Genomic DNA, 18,821 nt, shown 5'->3' with positions numbered 1-18,821 from the left:
CCCTTGTAGAACCCCAGCCCTCAATACTGCATGGTGTCCCCCAGATAACCACGGCAGAGTCTCGCTGTGCTGCATGGATGCCCCGGTGTAACCTCAGCTGGGCCCTTCTGTGCTGTATGTGATCCCCCTGTATCTCCAGCCCCCTGTACACCATGGGATCCACCCCAGGTAATCCCACCCAGGTCCCTCCATGCTTCATGGGATCCCCCCGTGTAACCTCGGATGGGTCCCTCCGTGCTGCATGGGATTCCCCCCTGTTTAACCTTACCCTGTACCCCCAGCCTCCTGTGTAGTATGGGACTCCCCACAGATCATCCCAGCCTGGCCGCTCTGTGCTGCATGGGATCCTTCAGACATCCCCAGCTCTCAGGACTGTATGGGCTCCCCCAGCTGAGCCCTCCCCACTTTGCATGGGATCCCCCATATAACCCCAGTCCCCTGTACTGCATTGAGTCCCCAGATAACCCCAGCCCCTCAGTAAAGTATTGGATCCCCCATATTACCCCAGCCGCGCAGTAGTGGTTCTGCCCCCTATACAATCCCATCTGTCTCAAAAATGCATTTGCTTCTGTATAAATCGAGCCTCTTGATGCATCTGATACCCCATATAACTCAACCCCACAATATAACCCTGGCCCCCTCAATAATGCATCTGATCCCTCGTGAAACCCAAGACCCCAGGAATACATCTGCCCCTATATAACCACAGCTCTGTCTCAAAAATGCATCTGCCTTCATATAACCCCATAACCTTCAATAACACATCTGATACCCCATATAATCCAAGCTTCTAAGGACGTATCTCTCTCTTATAATCCCATTCCCTGGAGCCTCAGACCCTATGCTTATTTTAAGGGACAATATCTGTAACTGTCCCCCCCACCCCACCCCCCACCACACACACACACACACACCCCCTTAGTATCTTTGCAGGAATGTCTTCCACACCCATGTGTTTCAAAGCAGTTAAAAGGCGCACCTTTTATTTTCCCTTCCCAAATACCCCTACTCGGAGCTGCCAGATATGAATGGGGAAGGCTCTTGCTCCTGCCCACCAAACGCAAAGGCCATTCATGCAAACAGAGCTGGAGCAGCGATTCTGTCCTCAGCTCACCCCCTTGTGCTCAGGGACTGCGGCATGTGCTATAGCTCTAGGCAGCTGTGCCCAGGCTGGGACACCCTGGTAAGTGGTAATGCGGGAGATAAGGGATTTTTTTTCACTCTCTTTGCTCCTAGGGTTGTAAATCAAATCCCTTCATGTTAGTTTCATGCATTTGATTTGTTTTTGCATTTTTCATTGATTTTTTGTCTTGTTTTCTGTTTGCCTTCATTTCACTTCACAGGGAGCTCTTTGCTGTGGTGCCAGGTGGTTTGGGGGAGTTCAACACACTCTCCCCCAAGCAGCGTCATGCTTTATCATAATAGTAATGCTTGGTACTTGTCTTCACACAAGTCTGTAAGCTGCATTGAATGATACTGGCATTGTAAAAGAATGAATAATAATGTTATATATTTATATTACTTCCATATTTTCAGCACTATATAAATATAGCACCTTATTACAGCAGATCCTCTATTTTACAAACCAATTGGGGACTGAGGTGTTCATAAAACTGAATATCTCACAATTACAGTAGGCATGGTGTATAAGTTCCAGTGCATCACTTTCTTGCAGTTCTTCAAACCACTGCAAATCGATTTCCAGTGCATTGAAGGCATCAGAACGTGAGGGATGTTAACTTGTTCTTCATCAACATCACATTTGTTCTGTATTTTGTTTCTTCCTGTTTGGAAAAATACTTCATATCACTGGTTTTTCGTAAGATTGTTGTTTGTAAACTTGAAGTTCTACTGTGTTTCCAAGTATTAGAGGGGTAGCCGTGTTAGTCTGTATCCACAAAAACAACAAGGAATCCAGTGGCACCTTAAAGACTTACAAATTTATTTGGGCATAAGCTTTCATGGGTAAAAACCCCACTTCTTTAGATGCATGGAGTTTGTTTTTGTATTTCCAAGGGTCTCAAAGCACTTTACAGAATAAAGTACTTACTTTATAGATTAAATCAAAAGCCTGTACTATAAAAGCTAGGCTATACACAGACACAATGTACTATAATGGCTCCTCCAGGAGCCTTCCAACATGTTTTGCTTAACTTTTAATTGAAGAAACTTGTTTATACATCTAATCAGACAGCAACAAAGAGACATTTCACTTTCTGTTCAGTCTCTCTCTTCTTTTGCTGTTACTTGTTTTTATAACTCACTTTATTGTACACTTATAATAATTATAAAGCATCTTCCCCAAAAGTGTATTCTAAAAAGATTCTTACACAGGGAAATAAGTCATGATTACTGTGTACTCCTGCAGACACTTGCTACCAGCATGGTGCTTACTACCATGAATAGTCCTATTGGTTTGAATGGGACTACTCATTGTAGTAGGCATTATACCTGGCAAGTGTCTGGAGGATCAGGCCCATAGTTAGGACATATTATTCTCCAGTTCACTGACACCATGGGTTATATTATTGTTCCAATCTGCACTACGAGTTCTTGTGTGGCATGCAAGGCACAAAATAGTTCCATTGTAGCGTGGGTCTCAGTGATCTTGAACTAAATACCAAGACTGTGGCTAACCTTGTGTACCTGCACATGGGATTAAAGGGATTAAGTCACCTCCTTCCTCCCCTGCACTGGCTACCTGCATCACAGGTTATACTGTTGTGTAGACTGGCCTCTGCTTAGCTGCTACTACTCCCCCTCCCACACAAGTGGGCAGGGTCCGGATTGCTCTCCCATCCCCTCAACACACCAGCCAGCATAGCTAACCAGCGAAGAGGTAAACCACAGGAATAGATAGAGTTGGTTGTGGATTACTGGCAGCAAGGGGGGAACTAGGGCCCCATTTGTAACTCTCTCAGCCATAGTTTGGTCCTTGGTCTGCTCCTGGGGCAGCATAAATAACCTCCCAGTCATGCCTTAAATTATTGACTAGGTTTAACCACCCCTACCATCAGGGGTTTTTTAAAGTAAAGAAATAACCAGTTATTAGCTGTGTTTTACACCAATACCCTGATTTCTTAACAGGAAAGGGGCTGATGAATGTCTGGGATAGGACGTGTCAGAGCCCTGGGAAGCTGACACGCAAATTTTCAGCTGTTAGCATGTGGCAAGGCCTCAACTCCACTATCCCCTAGGAACCAGCTTTATGAAGACTGAAAGTGTGATGCCTGTTGTTGCTAGGAGCTGCAGCTGAATGCCCTGGGGGCTGGCAAGGTCATGCATGTCTGAGAGAGAGAAGCTGCAAGTAAAGGGGAGCTGCTTTTCCAGACCCAAAAAGGCAGGAGAGAGGAGTGTGGCCCTGACCCACTGGCAGGTGGGCGACACCTGGGAGGGGCAAGAAGGGTTACATGCCCCCCTCCAGATGCCTGGGGTGGGGCACATTCAGCAGAGAACCACAGCAGTGAAAAGAGCAGAATGTGGGGCCGCTGGGGCCCACCCCCAGGCCTTCCATGCAGCTGTGTCTCCTGTCTGGGGTTTGTACAGCCCCGCCAGAGGGCAGGGCTGGGAATGGTACAGCCACAATGGAGAACAGGGTTGGGGGTGGTACAGCCACGCCAGAGGAGCTGCCAGCGTGGGGCCACCCGGCGGCTCCACATTCTGCTTCTTTAGCTGCCGTGGTTCCTGGGAGAGCCCTGCGATTCAGATATCTGTATCTGCTGAAATCAATACCGAGTGCAGCGGGTGGATAGAGGCTACCCCCAAGGTAACGTGGGATGGGGAGGGGATGGGGAGAGCGTGGAGGCCCCAGGCTGGGGGCGGGGCAGGGTGGAGTCACGTGGGGAGGTCATGTGCCCCCCCCCTTTAACTGGTGCCATGCTTTGTGTGTCTCCCATGAGTTGCCATCGGCAGACTAATCGCCAGCTCCTCTCATCTGGCAACCTTCTTCCTTTCTTTCCTGTAGAAGAGGAGTTGTTGAGAGTTGCATGCTATCGTTAGAAGTGAGGGACAAAAGAATGAGTCCTGTGTTCCCATACAATCCTTCTCAAGTCATGGACAAAGAAGCAACTTGCCCATCTTAGAAGCAAAGAGCCATTTCCATGAAGCATTTTAATACTGTTGCCTCTCGGCCCAAGCAATTAGCCAATATTCAGTTCCTTGCCAGGTTAGGTACTCCTTTGATGCTATTCCATGTATTTACAATGAATCTACACAAAGTCCTGTTTCACTGAACACAGTAGGAACAAACAACAGGAGGCAGTTTCCTTTCACAGAAATCCATGCCTGCTTTCCAGCTGGTCCTGTGCCCCAAGGAGCTGTCTCAGGGTCATGATACCAATGCTTCTCTCACTGTCCACTTGCTTTCTCCTAGCTCTCTGCTTCTCACAGACACGCACAACTACTGGGTTTACAATCAGCCCCTGGGGAACCCCTTGCCCACGTATCCCTGCTTCTGATTGGCTTTGCATGTGGTCTGGTCTCTTTGCTGATGGTTATTGATTCAGCTTTCTTACTCCACAAAGAAGCCTACAATATTTGCTTTTTACTGTACATTTATCCTGGATTAAAGGTAGCTAACAGCATGAGCTATGTATCTTCCGGTAGCCAGCACCCTCCTGCATAACAGTATCTATGCAGGTCCGCTGTGTTGTTCTTGGCTAAAGAGGGTACTGACAAAAATGGTATCATTCTTTACATGCGACTGAATGTCTGCAAATACATTGTGAAATCCTTTCCTAGCTCTGAAAAAAACAGAAAAAAAGTCATTTTCAGTTTGCCCCTAACAAGTGAAAACCCAGTAAGTATAAATATACATGAGGGACAAACACATGAGCAGCAGTAGAAACTGATTTTTGGAAAATAAGATTTAATTTGTATAGTCGAATGACCCTTACAAAAGGTGATAATGAAAAACCAAAATTCCACCATAATTGATTAGTAGTGGGAAAAAAAATATTTCCGTCCGGTCTAAGCTTTATTTCCAAGAAGGTCATCTTTGGCTGCTGTCCTGTGGAAACTCCTTATCTGCAAAGTCTACTTCTTATTCTAAATGGGAAATACCTCTTTTTAGCAGATACATTGAACTTAATTTTAAAGGGAAGTCAGATCAGTCTTAGGTAATTGTGAGTGGAAATCGTGGCACGTACATGTCCAACTACCTGATTGTGCTTGCAAATCTAAATGGCGTAATTTGTGCCAACAACTATTTGAAGGCTCAGAATTGGAAGCCGTTTTTGGAAAACTTGGCTCATTACGCACTTCACAACCTCTCTTCCCCACAGGCAGAAGTTGATTAAATTTGCAAGGTCTATTTCAAGTCATTCTTACACCAGTTTTGTGCTGGTTTAAGTCAACTTATTTCAGTTGGTTTACAGTGGTGTAGGTGAGCTAAGAATCAGATGATAGTGTCTAATACCTTAAAAGGAACAAAACAGTCCTGTAGAGATACTGTAGGAATCATACGCTTTGTTTTGTCAAAAAGAAAAGGAGTACTTGTGGCACCTTAGAGACTAACAAATGTATTTGAACATCAGCTTTTGTGAGCTACAGCTCACTTCATCATACAGCTAAATTCAGTGCCTTGCATAATGACAGGTTTCAGAGTAGCAGCCGTGTTAGTCTGTATTCGCAAAAAAGAAAAGGAGGACTTGTGGCACCTTAGAGACTAACAAATGTATAAGCTCACAAAAGCTTATGCTCAGATACATTTGTTAGTCTCTAAAGTGCCACAAGTCCTCCTTTTCTTTTTGCAAATACAGACTAACATGGCTGCTACTCTGAAACCTTTGTTTTGTCAGTTCACCACGTTGTAGAAGTTAAAATTACTTTGTCACCATTTTTTTCATAGTGCTGACTTTTGCTTTTGCTCTCTGTCATTTGTAAATATCCTCTTACAAGCTAGAAAACAAACGTACTTTCCTTAATGATTTGGTCCTTGTCCTATGTGTAAAGCACGTTTCCCCACTGTGTTTCTGGGTTGCTGGGTTTACAAAGGCCGTTAAGTTCTATTACACCTTTTAATGCCAAAATGTCTGTGTATAGCAAAAGTACTGATGATGTCAGCAGATTACTGAAAATAGTTTTTGGTTGTTAACTGCTGCAGGACCAGAATGAGTATAGAAGATAGAACTAAGACATAACAGGGGTCATGTGGAGAAAATAGTGTATCGTAATTAGGCATGGATGTCTTAGACTTGTACGTATCTGTAAATGTCAATAAATATCAGTTTCACTGTACACACAAACTGAAGAAAAAATATTTCTATTGATGATCATAGAAAATTAAAGATAGGCAAAGTAAGAAAAATGCTACTTGAGAAATTGTTGGAGTTTGACAAAGTTATTTACTTAGTATATTTTGACATATGGTGTTGACAAGTTGTGTATTAGTGGTCATAAAGCTTTAACGTTTTGAATCTCAATGGCATGAAATAAATGTCTGAACCAGCTTAATTTCCTGCAACTGTGAAAATTTAAATAGATAAAAATAAGAAACACTTAAAATAAAGTTTGATATCTGTTGAAGTTATCAAAATATTAAAATTGAATTCTGCTAAGCCTAGTCATAATTAAAGCTGCAAATCATTCACGGCTTCCATGACTTTCCGTGACCTCCGTGAATTTTGCAGCGCTGGTGCACTGACCCCCCAGGACCACCCCAGCAGCTGGGGAAGCCCCAGGGTCAGCTGCACTGGCCGCTGCTCCGGCAGCCCCAAGTAGCTGGTCCCTGGCACTGCCTTGGAGCAGCGGTTCAGGAGCAGCGGTGGCGGGGCTCTGGGCCGTCGCCGGCCAGACCTGCAGGCCCTGGCTGACCCTCACCCAAAGTGGCAGCAGCGCTACGGGCCACCCCCTGCCCGGACTGGTGGCGGCAGCGGGAGGGCCACGGGCCGTCCCCCACAGCAGTGGCAGGGGGCCCCGTCCGATCCCCCCCGCCAGCAGCAGGGGGCCCTGGGTTACCTCCAGTGGCAATGGGCCCCGGGCTGCCCCCCGCAACAGAAGCATCACCCCGCGCTGCCCCGCCCCCAGCAGCAGTCTTTAGGAGCGCCCCCTCCCCGCAGGTAAGGTTTAGTCACAGGTACTTTTAGTAAAAGTCATGGACAGGTCACTGGGCCATGACTTTTTGTTTATTGCCCGTGACCTGTCCATGACTTTTACTAAAAATACCTGTGACTAAAACGTAGCTTTAATCATAATGCATATGCACAAGGGGTCTGAATTATGATTGTGGGGGCAACCTTAATTCTGGCATTTCCTAACTCTTTCATGCTTAACTTTGCAAACTTAATGTTCTTTTAATGTAATTCTTTTGTTTGTAATAAATACATAATGGTCAGATATGGACTCCTCTTAGACTTAAGAATTGGATTTTGTACCATAACTCATTATAAAAGTAATTTCCCCTAGATCTCAGATTTGATCTCTGGTCTCACTATCAGAATAATTTGATTGTTATTAACATAACTATTCTTTGAATTGTTTCCCCTGCTATGCAACTTGAAATATATAGCTATTCAGTATCCCTTTAATATTTATGAATACTAAATGATAGTTTTGTGGTATTTGAAGCTACCATGCTGGTCCCATGGATAATGACTTACAAACATCTGGCTTTTCTGAATGAAATATCTGAAAGATACAATGGTGGCTCTAAGCCATAGAAAAGATTGGATATTTTGAGTGTCTCTCAGGGTTACATATTCTATTTGTATATCCCTCCTTATTGTTTGTTGCATACGGTGTTACTACTCACACAAAGAGAATGCAGTTTTCCCTGTGATGTGATCATTCCAGTACAGAAAATTAGCCATTGGTGAGAGTACTTTAAGACAGCAGTTTCAGCTTAGTGTCTAGCTGCATGATATGACTGTTCTACATTCTGGTTTTTAAGGAAAGTTTATGATGCAAAGTTATATTGTAACTACTTTAAAGAATATAGTGTATTCCAAACTGATCCTTTTTGACAGGAAAATGGAATTCACCAAACTTAGTTGTAGCATTAGCTGGCTCCTATAGTTGCTTTGGTTTAATGTGTCATCTTTTACAATAATACAGTTATTAGTTAAGTCTATAGTTAAGGTTATTTTCAGACTTCCATTCTAACCTCCTGCTTTTGCATACTCTCATCTTTTTTAGAAGTTCTTCTTTTGGGCTGAAACTTATTTAGAAGCCTAAATATGAGTTTAGGCACCTATCTTTAAACATCCAAGTTGAATATTCTGGTTTAAATGGCTTTGTCACTGACTCATTCTGTGACTTGGGATGAGTGAGGAATAAACCCTATAGTCCTGAATCTATCCATCAGAATAGTCCTTTGGGAAGCCGATTGTATTTTAAAAGCAACAAGAACGAGCATCAATGTTTTTCAGTGACGCTTCTCAGGGTTTATAGCAAAAGCAAATAATCTAAGCTTGCAAACACGAACAGTTCAGTGTAGATGCATTCCTTAGATTGTAATGTTTTGAAATATAACCTATAGATTCTTCACTTTGGTTGAGATTTTCCTTTGGATCAGTGTAGGCCTAGGAGGTGAGCATGTATGTTGAGGATTTTTTGTCACCTGCCAGTGGGAAAGGAAACAGAGTTATAGTCAGCAGTGTTGTATCTTCACCAATGTGTAATTTTGAGATAAACAGAGAGCAGCCCTGCAGGATATAGAGGCTCTACAGAGTTGTAACATCATGTGGGAGAGCGAGATATGGCCCACATTGCTGAAGGCTGCTGCTTTGCATGAGATCTGGCAGTCCTAAAGTTCTTGTTAGGTTTTTATTGCGTTCTGTTTTGTTAATGGATGGAAAATACTCATTAACTTCTCTTATGAAGTTCTTTTATATTGCTTTATGCTTAAAAAGTATTTTTAGGCTATTAAAAAAAACCCGTTTCACTTCTCTCTCCTGTTCCCATTAAGAACTCTGATCTAGCCTGAGTAGTAAACATTTAGAGATCTGTTCCCCTCATTACACGATGGTTTCTCTCATGTGCATAACTTGCTTTAGATGTAAACAGAAGACGATAAACCCAAATCTTAATCTTAGATGCACATGACATGTTGTCCTTGGGGCACAGATAGTGTTAAAGTTCTTTGCTCTTGAATGGAATTGTGCGATGGGTTATTAACACCATACTAGTATCCTGCCTCTGAAAGGGTTAATGTGGGCCTCAGAGGCCAGTTAACCCATCTGTCTGCACCTGGAGGTTGGGCCGGGCTTAATTAAAGATGAAGGCAAGCTGGAGAGGAGCTAGGTGGGTGAGTATAAGGAAAGGCAGCACAGATTAGAAGGAGGCTGTAAGAGGGACAAAGAATGCGGCAGCCTCTGAATAATGGAGGGTGGAAACTCGAGAGATACAGAGAAACTGTGGGATAGCGAATGCTACATTAGTGAGCCTTGACAAAAGAGCAAGACCTGGGCCTCCAGGGAAGAAATCCAGGAAGACATTCAACTGAAGAGGAGCTTCAAGGGAATTTACTTCCCTGTGATGGGCCTGATGGGAGAGGGAAGCAGGGGTGAAGGAGAATCCTGGATTGGGTCTGAGAGAAACCCAACTGATGAACAGATGGCCTAGGGGGTAGATAGGAGTGAAGGATCCAGAGTAGAGGCAAGGCTCCAGTGTGGTAACGCTTGAGAGCCAGCATTCTGCAGAGGAACAGAGAGCTGGGGGAGGACCCAGGATGGATTAAAAGTTTAAGCATGAGGAAGGGGCAGAAGTTGCTTTTATTGTGGTTTGCCTTTCCCTTCTGAGTTTGATTAAGAGACTCCAGGGAGAAGAAGCGGAGGGGCACTACTCTGACAAAAAAGTGGAACAGGAAAAGAGCCCTGGAAGAGAGGAATATGTCATATTTGATGACCAGTGTTGTTTGGCATATTGATACCCCAGAAGTGGTGGGACTAAAAGTGATGTGGCTGGAAGGCTGAGTCACAAGAAGAGGCAGACTACCACAGGACTGAGTTCAGGGTTGCAGCCGTGTTAGTCTGTATTCGCAAAAAGAAAAGGAGTACTAGTGGCACCTTAGAGACCAACCAATTTATTTGAGCTTAAGCTTTCATGAGCTACAGCTCACTTCATCGGATGCGTTCTGTGGAAAATACAGTGGAGAGATTTATATACACAGAGAACATGAAACAATGGGTGTTACCATACACACTGTAATGAGAGTGATCAGGTAAGGTGAGCTATTACCAGCAGGAGGGGAGACCTTTTGTAGTGATAATTAAGGTGGGCCATTTCCAGCAGTTGACAAGAACGTCTGAGGAACAGCGGGGCGGGAATAAATGGACACAAATCAGACATCAAGAATTGTAACATTCAAAAACCAGTCGGAGAACACTTCAATCTCTTTGGTCACTCGATTACAGACCTAAAAGTGGCAATTCTTCAACAAAAAAACTTCAAAAACAGATTCCAACGAGAGACTGCTGAATTGGAATTAATTTGCAAACTGGATACAATTAACTTAGGCTTGAATAAAGACTGGGAGTGGATGGGTCATTACACAAAGTAAAACTATTTCCCCATGTTTATCTCCCCCGCTGTTCCTCAGATGTTCTTGTCAACTGCTGGAAATGGCCCACCTTGATTATCACTACAAAAGGTCTCCCCCTCCCCCCACTCCGCTCTCCTGCTGGTAATAGCTCACCTTACCTGATCACTCTCGTTACAGTGTGTATGGTAACACCCATTGTTTCATGTTCTCTGTGTATATAAATCTCCTCACTGTATTTTCCACTGAATGCATCCGATGAGGTGAGCTGAAGCTTACGAAAGCTTATGCTCAAATAAATTTGTTAGTCTCTAAGCTGCCACAAGTCCTCCTTTTTTTTATATATTTTGTGTGTTATTTTACAGTGGATTTTTTTTCTGTTGATGGTTTTACATGCATGGTTATAGTAAAGATGTTGTTTAATGACTTAGGTAAAATACAGTTAATGCTACAACATCATGTATTGCTGGGAATTTCCAAATAGGGCCCCACTCAAGCACATTCCTTACTTAAAGCACATGAGTAGACCTGTTGACATGAAGTTAAGCATGTGCATAAACTCTACAAATATTATAATATGTTCTTCTGACACAAAGGTTAAAAACACCTTTGCTGTTTGGAAACACTTAAGAAATTAAGTCTAGAGCCTCCCTGCCCTATCTAGCATGTATTTCTGACCATTTAGGCCTCTGGGGTCCCCTGAAAATGTAGGTCAACATAGCTACGGCACTATGCTACACCTCCAGTGTAGACGCAGGTAGGTGAACAGAAGAAAGCTGCTTTCAACCAAGCTACCTTGGCTTGGGGAGGTGGAGTTCCTACAGCAATGGAAAAACCCCTCCTGCCACTGTAGTCTGTGTTTGTGCTACAGGATTACAGCAGCATAGTCACGGCACTGTAGCTATGTTACTGTAGTGCCCAGGGTGTAGACATGGCCTCAGTCTATGCTCCTGACCCCTCCCCATGATGGTATAACTAGATGAAAGCAAAATATTTTGATTCACTTAGACCAGTGCTTTCAGAGCTCAAACTTGAAATCATTTGAACAGTTAACACAATAGAAGCTCAAAAAAAAAAAGAGATATTTACAAGTACTTTCAATTGCAACATTTCCTCCATCCCAAATTGGACTGGGCAGGTGTACAGCAATCGAATGTCCAGCCTTGGGAGTGTACTGGAAAGACTGAGATACACAGTGCCTAAAGAATGGATTGCTAAACTCTTTGCATTTCTGCATGATTCTGAAATCGATAAGTCACAGCATAAAACAAGAAAGTTGAAAGGAGAATTCAAGGGTACCACAAAGAATGACTGCGATGCTTTCTCACAGTGCCCAGGAATGTGAGTCATCTTGTCCCCCCCACCCCTGCCCTCCTTCGGCCTCCAGCAAGAGGAAGGCATGATTGTGCTTAACTGGATGTGAGCTCTCTGACACCTCTAGTCTATTAGCCACCCAAACAATCTGTTCTGGGCAATGTCAGCCCTTACTTTGTTTTTCAGGTTAACAAGAGGTGTACCCCAGAGTCTGAGCAACTTTTAAGGGTTTTCCTCTGGTGTTCAGCTCTTTATCCACTAAAGACTCACAGTTGTATCAGGTTTGCTGTCCCAAAGGACCAGTGTACACAGCGACTTCAATGACACCACACCACAGCACTGAGTTATATTTATAGTGAAAACAATCATAATTTTATCGTCAAAGATTAAGATTTAAAAGATAGTGGAAAAGGATAATGGAAACAGAAAGGTTCCATATCAAACCAGATCATAACACACCTTCTAGAGATTAAACTTAACTTTCTGCCTAAGAAAGTTTAACTCACCCCAAATGTCTTTTCAGCGTTTCAACCAAGCCTGGCTGAGACCCAATTTTCATTAATGTAAATTTACTGTCCAAGTACGACCTCTGGTGCAAGATATAGGGGTGTCTCCTTGCCTTCTACTTGTATCATTGTCTGCCCCAAAGATAGGACAATCCCCTGTGGTTCAGTCCCTGGTGTCTTCCCTCCCTGTTGACTTCATTTGTAAATGGGGCTTCCATTGCAGAAAGAATTCCAATGAAAAATAACCACATGCTCCTTCAATATTGTGGTGATTGCCAGTATATTGAACTTGAACAGTCCCAACTTCTTTTACGGAGGCCCTGTCAAGTCGATCACCGCATACGAATCTGGCACAATAAGCATACACAAACATTTTAGTCACACAAACATGTTCACTGTTTACAGATGGATACAGATGTATAGATCTAGTACTTAGGTATTGACTTACTTTCATTTGCAGTAACAGAATATGTGGCCTTTCACATGTTTACCATCAGTTCAGGAAGACTGTGGAACATCAGCCACACCCTGATTCATACTTCCATCACAATATAATGAATGCATGAAATGGAAGTCAGTATTACAAAAACAGTAAGGCTGCAGTTCTTCTCAGTGCAGTGGAGCACCTTTTAACTGCTTAAGCTCCACATTAAGGATTTAAGTGATGTTTCTCAGCCTTTCCAATCTTGGGAGTGGCTAGACTGCTTGATAGGTGTCCGGTTTTCGACTGGAATGCCTGGTCGAAAACGGACCCTGGCGGATCTGGTCAGCACTGCTGACCGGGCCATTAAAAGTCTGGTCGGCAGTGCAACAGGGCTAAGACAGGCTCCCTGCCTGGCTCTACATGGCTTCCAGAAGCAGCTGGCATGGCCCTGCAGCACCTAGGTGCAGGGGCAATCATGGAAGCTCCACGCACTGCTTCCGCCCCGAGCACTGGCTCCACGGCTCCCATTGGCTGGGAACCACATGGCCAATGGGAGCTGTGGGGTGGCGCCTCCGGGCACAGGCAGTGTGCACCGTGCAGAGCTGTCTGGCTGCCCCTGCACCTAGGAGCCGGACATGCCAGCCACTTCTGGGAGCTGCACGGAGCTAGGGCAGGCAGGAAGCCTGCCTGAGCCCTGCTGCACTGGAGACCAGGGAGCTGCCTGAGGTAAGCGCCTGAGGCTCAAGCCCGCACCCCAAATCCCCTCCTGCACTTCAACCCCCTGCCCCAGTCCTGAGCCCCCTCCCAGAGCCTGCACCCTCTTCTGTCCCCCAACCCCAGCCCTGAGCCCCCTCCTGCACCCAAATTCCCTCCTGGAGCCCATGTCCCCTCCTGCACCCCAACCTCCCGCTCTGAGCCCGCTCCCACACTTCAAACCCCTTGGTTCCAGCCCCCTCCTGTACTCCACATCTCTCATTCCCAGCCCCACCCCAGAGCCCGCACCCCAACCTCCTGTCCCAGCCTGGAGTCCCCTCCTGCACGCTGAACCCCTAATTTCTGGCACCACCCCAGAGCCCGCACCCCCAGCCGGAGCCCTAACACCCTCCCTCATCCGTACCCCAGCCCAGAGAAAGTGAGTGAGGGTGGGGGAGAGCAAGTGACGGAGGGAGGGGGAATGGAGTGAGTGGGGGTGGGGCCTTGGAAAAGGGGCGGGGTGGGGCGGGCCTCAGGGAAGGAGTGGGGCTAGGGTTTTCACTTTTATGGGGTTAGAAAGTTGGCAACCCTACTGCTTGAGGTTGGGAGGATTAGGCCAGGTTTCTGGTTCAATCCCAGCCCAGACTGATACTGATTTAAAGTTATCGGAGATTAGATTAGATGATCATAATTGTCTGTTATGGCTTGAAAAATCTGTGAATTAAAACAGTCTTAAAGTGGCCTACATGATGAAGTGGCAATTAAAATAAGTTTTTTTTCTCATTTAAAGTTAAGCTAACATCATCCCACTCCTGTAATAAGTGATGATTTTTGCCTTAATTTGAATGTTTATTGTTATAGAAAAGAATTACTTGGAATATGCTGGAAAACAGCAATATTTGTCATGACTTGTTTCCATAGTTTGAATAATTTTACAGAGTGTATGATTTTTAGATAATCCTCTTGCTTGATGCACAGTTTATCAGGGATTGTGAAGTGCACACACTGATCCATGGTAGGGTAACTTTGTATTAGATTTCTCCCCGTCCCCCTCTCCCTTAGTTCAAATCATGTGCTTTATTTTACAACATTTACACTGCCATTATCACATTCAAATAAATGCCCCATTTTTTCCTATTTGGGAAGATAAGATCATGCATTTCATACACATTTGTTGAGGATATCTGTCCAATTGCAGCTTTGTAAATTGTCAGTCATCACTACATCTAGAGGTTGATTTACAGAGAAAGAGCATACACAATACTTGTCTGACCCAGCTTCCACTGAAGTCACTGGGAGTTGGATAAGATCTTTAGAAGAAAGAATTTATTTCAAGAATTGAGAACATAGATTCTGAGAAATATTGCAAAATCATAGGCCCTGATCTGCAAAGGCTTAAGCATATGCTTGTTTTTAAGCCTGTGAATACTGCAGTTGACATAAGAGGGGATCACTCGTGCTTAAAGTTAAACGCACATGAATCTTTGCAAAATTAGGGACCTCCCTTTGTAAAGCCTTTCATTTTCAGGTGTTCCATGTTACTGATAGAACTAGATCCATACCCCTCAGCAACCTATAGGCTCAAAACAACTGCCAGAAGCAGTACTAGAATATGTTGCCCATTGTTCCAAGTATTCTACCAATTTTTTAAAACAAAGAACTTAGGAAAAAAAGGTGGGGTTTTTTGTTAGTGACTGATCATTTTCTTAAAGGGCATCTGTTTTGTTTTTTTATTGGACATATCACATAATCGAGGCTTCTCTGCAGTTTTTAACTTCCCGCTCTGCTCTTTTCTGTCAGATCTGCACCACATGTACCTTGCTGCGGTGTCACAGGAAACCAAAGCGCAAAAGTTAGCTGGAAGTGACGGAATCAACGTAACTCTAAGTGCGGTGTGCCTAGTACACATTCCTTTAGCCTGCACAGTCATTATACTAACAGCTCTTTATGTATTGCTGTGTAGTGTGCTTTGGGAAACTCGGACACTGAAATGCACCCTATAAAACAATTGCCACTCAGTCCTAACAAGATTTGGATCCTCTCTGATTCTACCAAAATACTAAATTGTGCCAGCTCCAAAAGATCTTACAAGGGGACTGAGAAAGAGATGGGCACCAGTGGTCTGACCAAAGGACCAGGAGGCAGGAATCCTGGGCTCTGACACTGCTTCCCTCTATGGCCAAAGGTTATACCTATCTCGATGTAAAATCCAAACGAGAACAAGCACAGGTAAATTTTACCTTGATGTGGTTAGTCAAGGTCAACTCTGTAAACCTGCCCCCCCCCTCCCCAACCAGGTATTAACTCTACTAATTACATCAAGGTAAAGACTACAGTGCTTTGGCTCCACTAGGATTTTACAAGATAGCTATATCCATGTAAAAACACCCCTTTCTCTGCGGTGAATACATAGCCACAGGACCAAACTTTCAAAAGTGGCCACTGATTTTGCGTGTCCAACTTGAGACATCTTGAATCTGACTTTCAGAGGTGCTGAGTTCTAAATGACTTCAAGTTGGGGGCCTAAATACAGTGGCCACCTTTAGAAAATGTTGGACTCAACTTCCCTTTTTCAGTTTCCTTATCTGACCTGCCTCGCTGGATGGTGTGCAAATTAACTAGTTAGGGCCAAATTCTGGTTCTTTACTCATGTTCAGTAGTGCTTTATGCCATGATTAGTTCCAATGAAATCAATGCGCCTGTGGGGTCCCACTGAGTAAAGAGCATCAGAATCTGGCCCTTAACGTTTGTAAACTACATTAAAGGTAAAGGGGTATGGATCTAGTTCTGTAGCTCACGAAAGCTTATGCTCAAATAAATAAATCAAATAAAGGTGCCACAAGTCCTCCTTTTCTTTTTATTAAATATGCTGTTATAAGAGCCGCTGAAATAATGGTAAATTCTTTACTTTGACTAGTTATACAGCAGAAAGTGACAGAAGGTTTGTTGTGACTTTGTGTTACAGTAAATACATTATTCCAAAATAAGATCATCTTATTTAACGATTGAATTGCATAATAGCAAGTTCCTAATATTTAGTTTTCAAACATCATGTGTTGAAAAGAAGCACCCACAGGTATAGTGGATAATACTACACCACCACTGATATAATCAGAGCACATATGTAATAATACCTAGTACTTTTTATCAGTAGATCTCAAGCCGTTTTACAAAGGAAGGCAGTATCATTATCCCCATTTTACAGATGGAGAAACTGAGACACAGAGACTTGCCCAAGGTCACTCAGAAGACAAGTGGAAGAGCCAGGAGTAAAACCCAGGTCTCCAGAGTACTAGTCCAGTGTCCTATCCACAAGGTCACGGCTTCACCTTCACTTCATTCTCAAGGCATGTTTATGTATAATAGGCTGGGGATTCTTCCTTGCCTATAAGTGATAGTTTAATAATTGCTAAAAATTCCCCCCTCTGTAAATTTTTGTGAAGGATGAAGATTTTTCTGTCATTTTTTTGAGGTAGGTGTGTGGGTGCTTAGCAACATTTGTAGGGTAAAATCCGAGCCTTCCAAGCCTAAATATTGTACTGTTTTTTCTCCTCTCATATCTATTTAGTTTATCATTATATTGATCATATCAAGAAAAAGGCAGTAAAAGGGCCCAATCAAATTGGACAGGGCTGTATTCTTTTTGACCTGGCCCAAGTAATGCACATCCGTTGTGCATTTCCATCCCACTGTAGTGAAATCTTGCTACCTCCTAATTTCTTTGTGTTTAAATAACTCCGCACAGAATAAACACGTTTCCCCCCTTCCAAATAACTGTTTTCACTTACAGTTCTCTTTGTTTAAACATGAGCCCCTTCCTCTGCACTGGTGCCAACATGCAATTTGGATAAAGCATAAAACCTAGACTCCTGGTTGTAATACTTTTCTTTTTAAAAACTTAAACCTTACTGGAAGACACAGACCATCTCCCTCCTTAAATGTAATCTTTGTAATGAAGGTCTTTATGAAGAATGCATCAAGAAACTTCTTTATAGTATCATGTTTGTGCCTCTACAGTTACGTTTAGTTGACTTTTCTATTGTATTCTTTAGCTTTCAAGGTTTTATAACATTTACCACTTTGCATTACTTTAGGTTGGAATATACTGTAATATGCTATAGTGTACAAACTCACCTGGGCAAGTTAAAGGGAAACCACACTGAAATATAAAAGATATTGTAATCACTGCATCTAATTGCAAAGAAGATCAAGGCTGAGATTTTCAGTCGGGCCTACAGGAGTTAGGTACCCAAAATCCAGTGACATTCAGGCTTCTTTCAAAATCCCAGCCTAAATCACTAAACCCTGAATGGGAGCCCTAACTCTGATCGGTGTTGAAGAACTGCACCAGTGGGAATAACAGGTTGACAATTTGGCCCTAAATGAAAATGGATTTAGCTCCAGTTCTTTGAGCTATGAATCCTCTGCTTTTGTAGGTTAAATTAGACAATTGGGACCGGATCTCATGTACCCTGGTATAATTCCACTGACTTTTTTTATTTTGGATTGATACAAGTGTGAGACCAGAATCTGACTTTTAATATAACATCAGCACATTTTCTTTTGTCTAGGCATAGCCATAAACAATATAACCCTGCAGATCAGGAGTCCTCTGACTCTCTCTGTCAGTCTCTCTCTGAGTTTGTGTCAAATTAACAACAAATACCACTGAAGTCCCATGACCCCTTTCCAGTTCCAAATGTGCATCTTCAGAGTGCAATAAGCTGTTACAGTGCTCTGGTGTGCAAACAAACGTGCCAAGTTTCATTTCATGTTGGGTGAGACGTCCTCATTTTGGGTTAATTTTAAGTCCGTCTTTAAAAGTAACTCACTGTTGTGAGGAAAGATTTTTGCAATACTGTTCAATTATCAGACATTTGCGATCACTCATTTAAATTTTCACAGCTTGAGAGTCCCCCGTGCTAATTGAGTAGATACAATATTCTCTCATGTCTCGAATTCGCAGCAGCCACAGTTCAGCCAGATTCAATAGAGGGGCTGTGCTGGGTAAGACCAGGGAAAAAGGTAATACAGGAGTTGCCACCATTGACGGAAACTAACTACCTTGGCTACTCTGGCTGTTCTGCTGTGTGCATCTGCAAAACCACAGTTCTGATAAGTACCTTGAGAGCCTTGAACTGGAATGTGCTATAGATCTTTTTCCTCTCCCTTCCTTTTTTGGGGACTGTCTTTCTTTTCCATTGCAGCAGCATTTGGAATTCCTTATTGTTATTGCGTCCTAGGGATTCCTCTCCATGCCATCTAAGCCAGAGCTCTACTCTGAGAAGCTGCCTATGGAAGGTGAGGTCTCTGATTGAAATGGAAAGAGGGACCTAAACCCTTTCCAAGGAGGTTTACTTTTTATTCCTTTCGTTTCCGTATTCTGCAAAAAAGAGAGGAATTTCAT

This window comes from Lepidochelys kempii, chromosome 3 (assembly GCF_965140285.1).
Source record: "Lepidochelys kempii isolate rLepKem1 chromosome 3, rLepKem1.hap1, whole genome shotgun sequence".
NCBI lineage: Eukaryota > Metazoa > Chordata > Testudines > Cheloniidae > Lepidochelys > Lepidochelys kempii.
Note: the sequence above shows the minus strand (reverse complement) of the source record.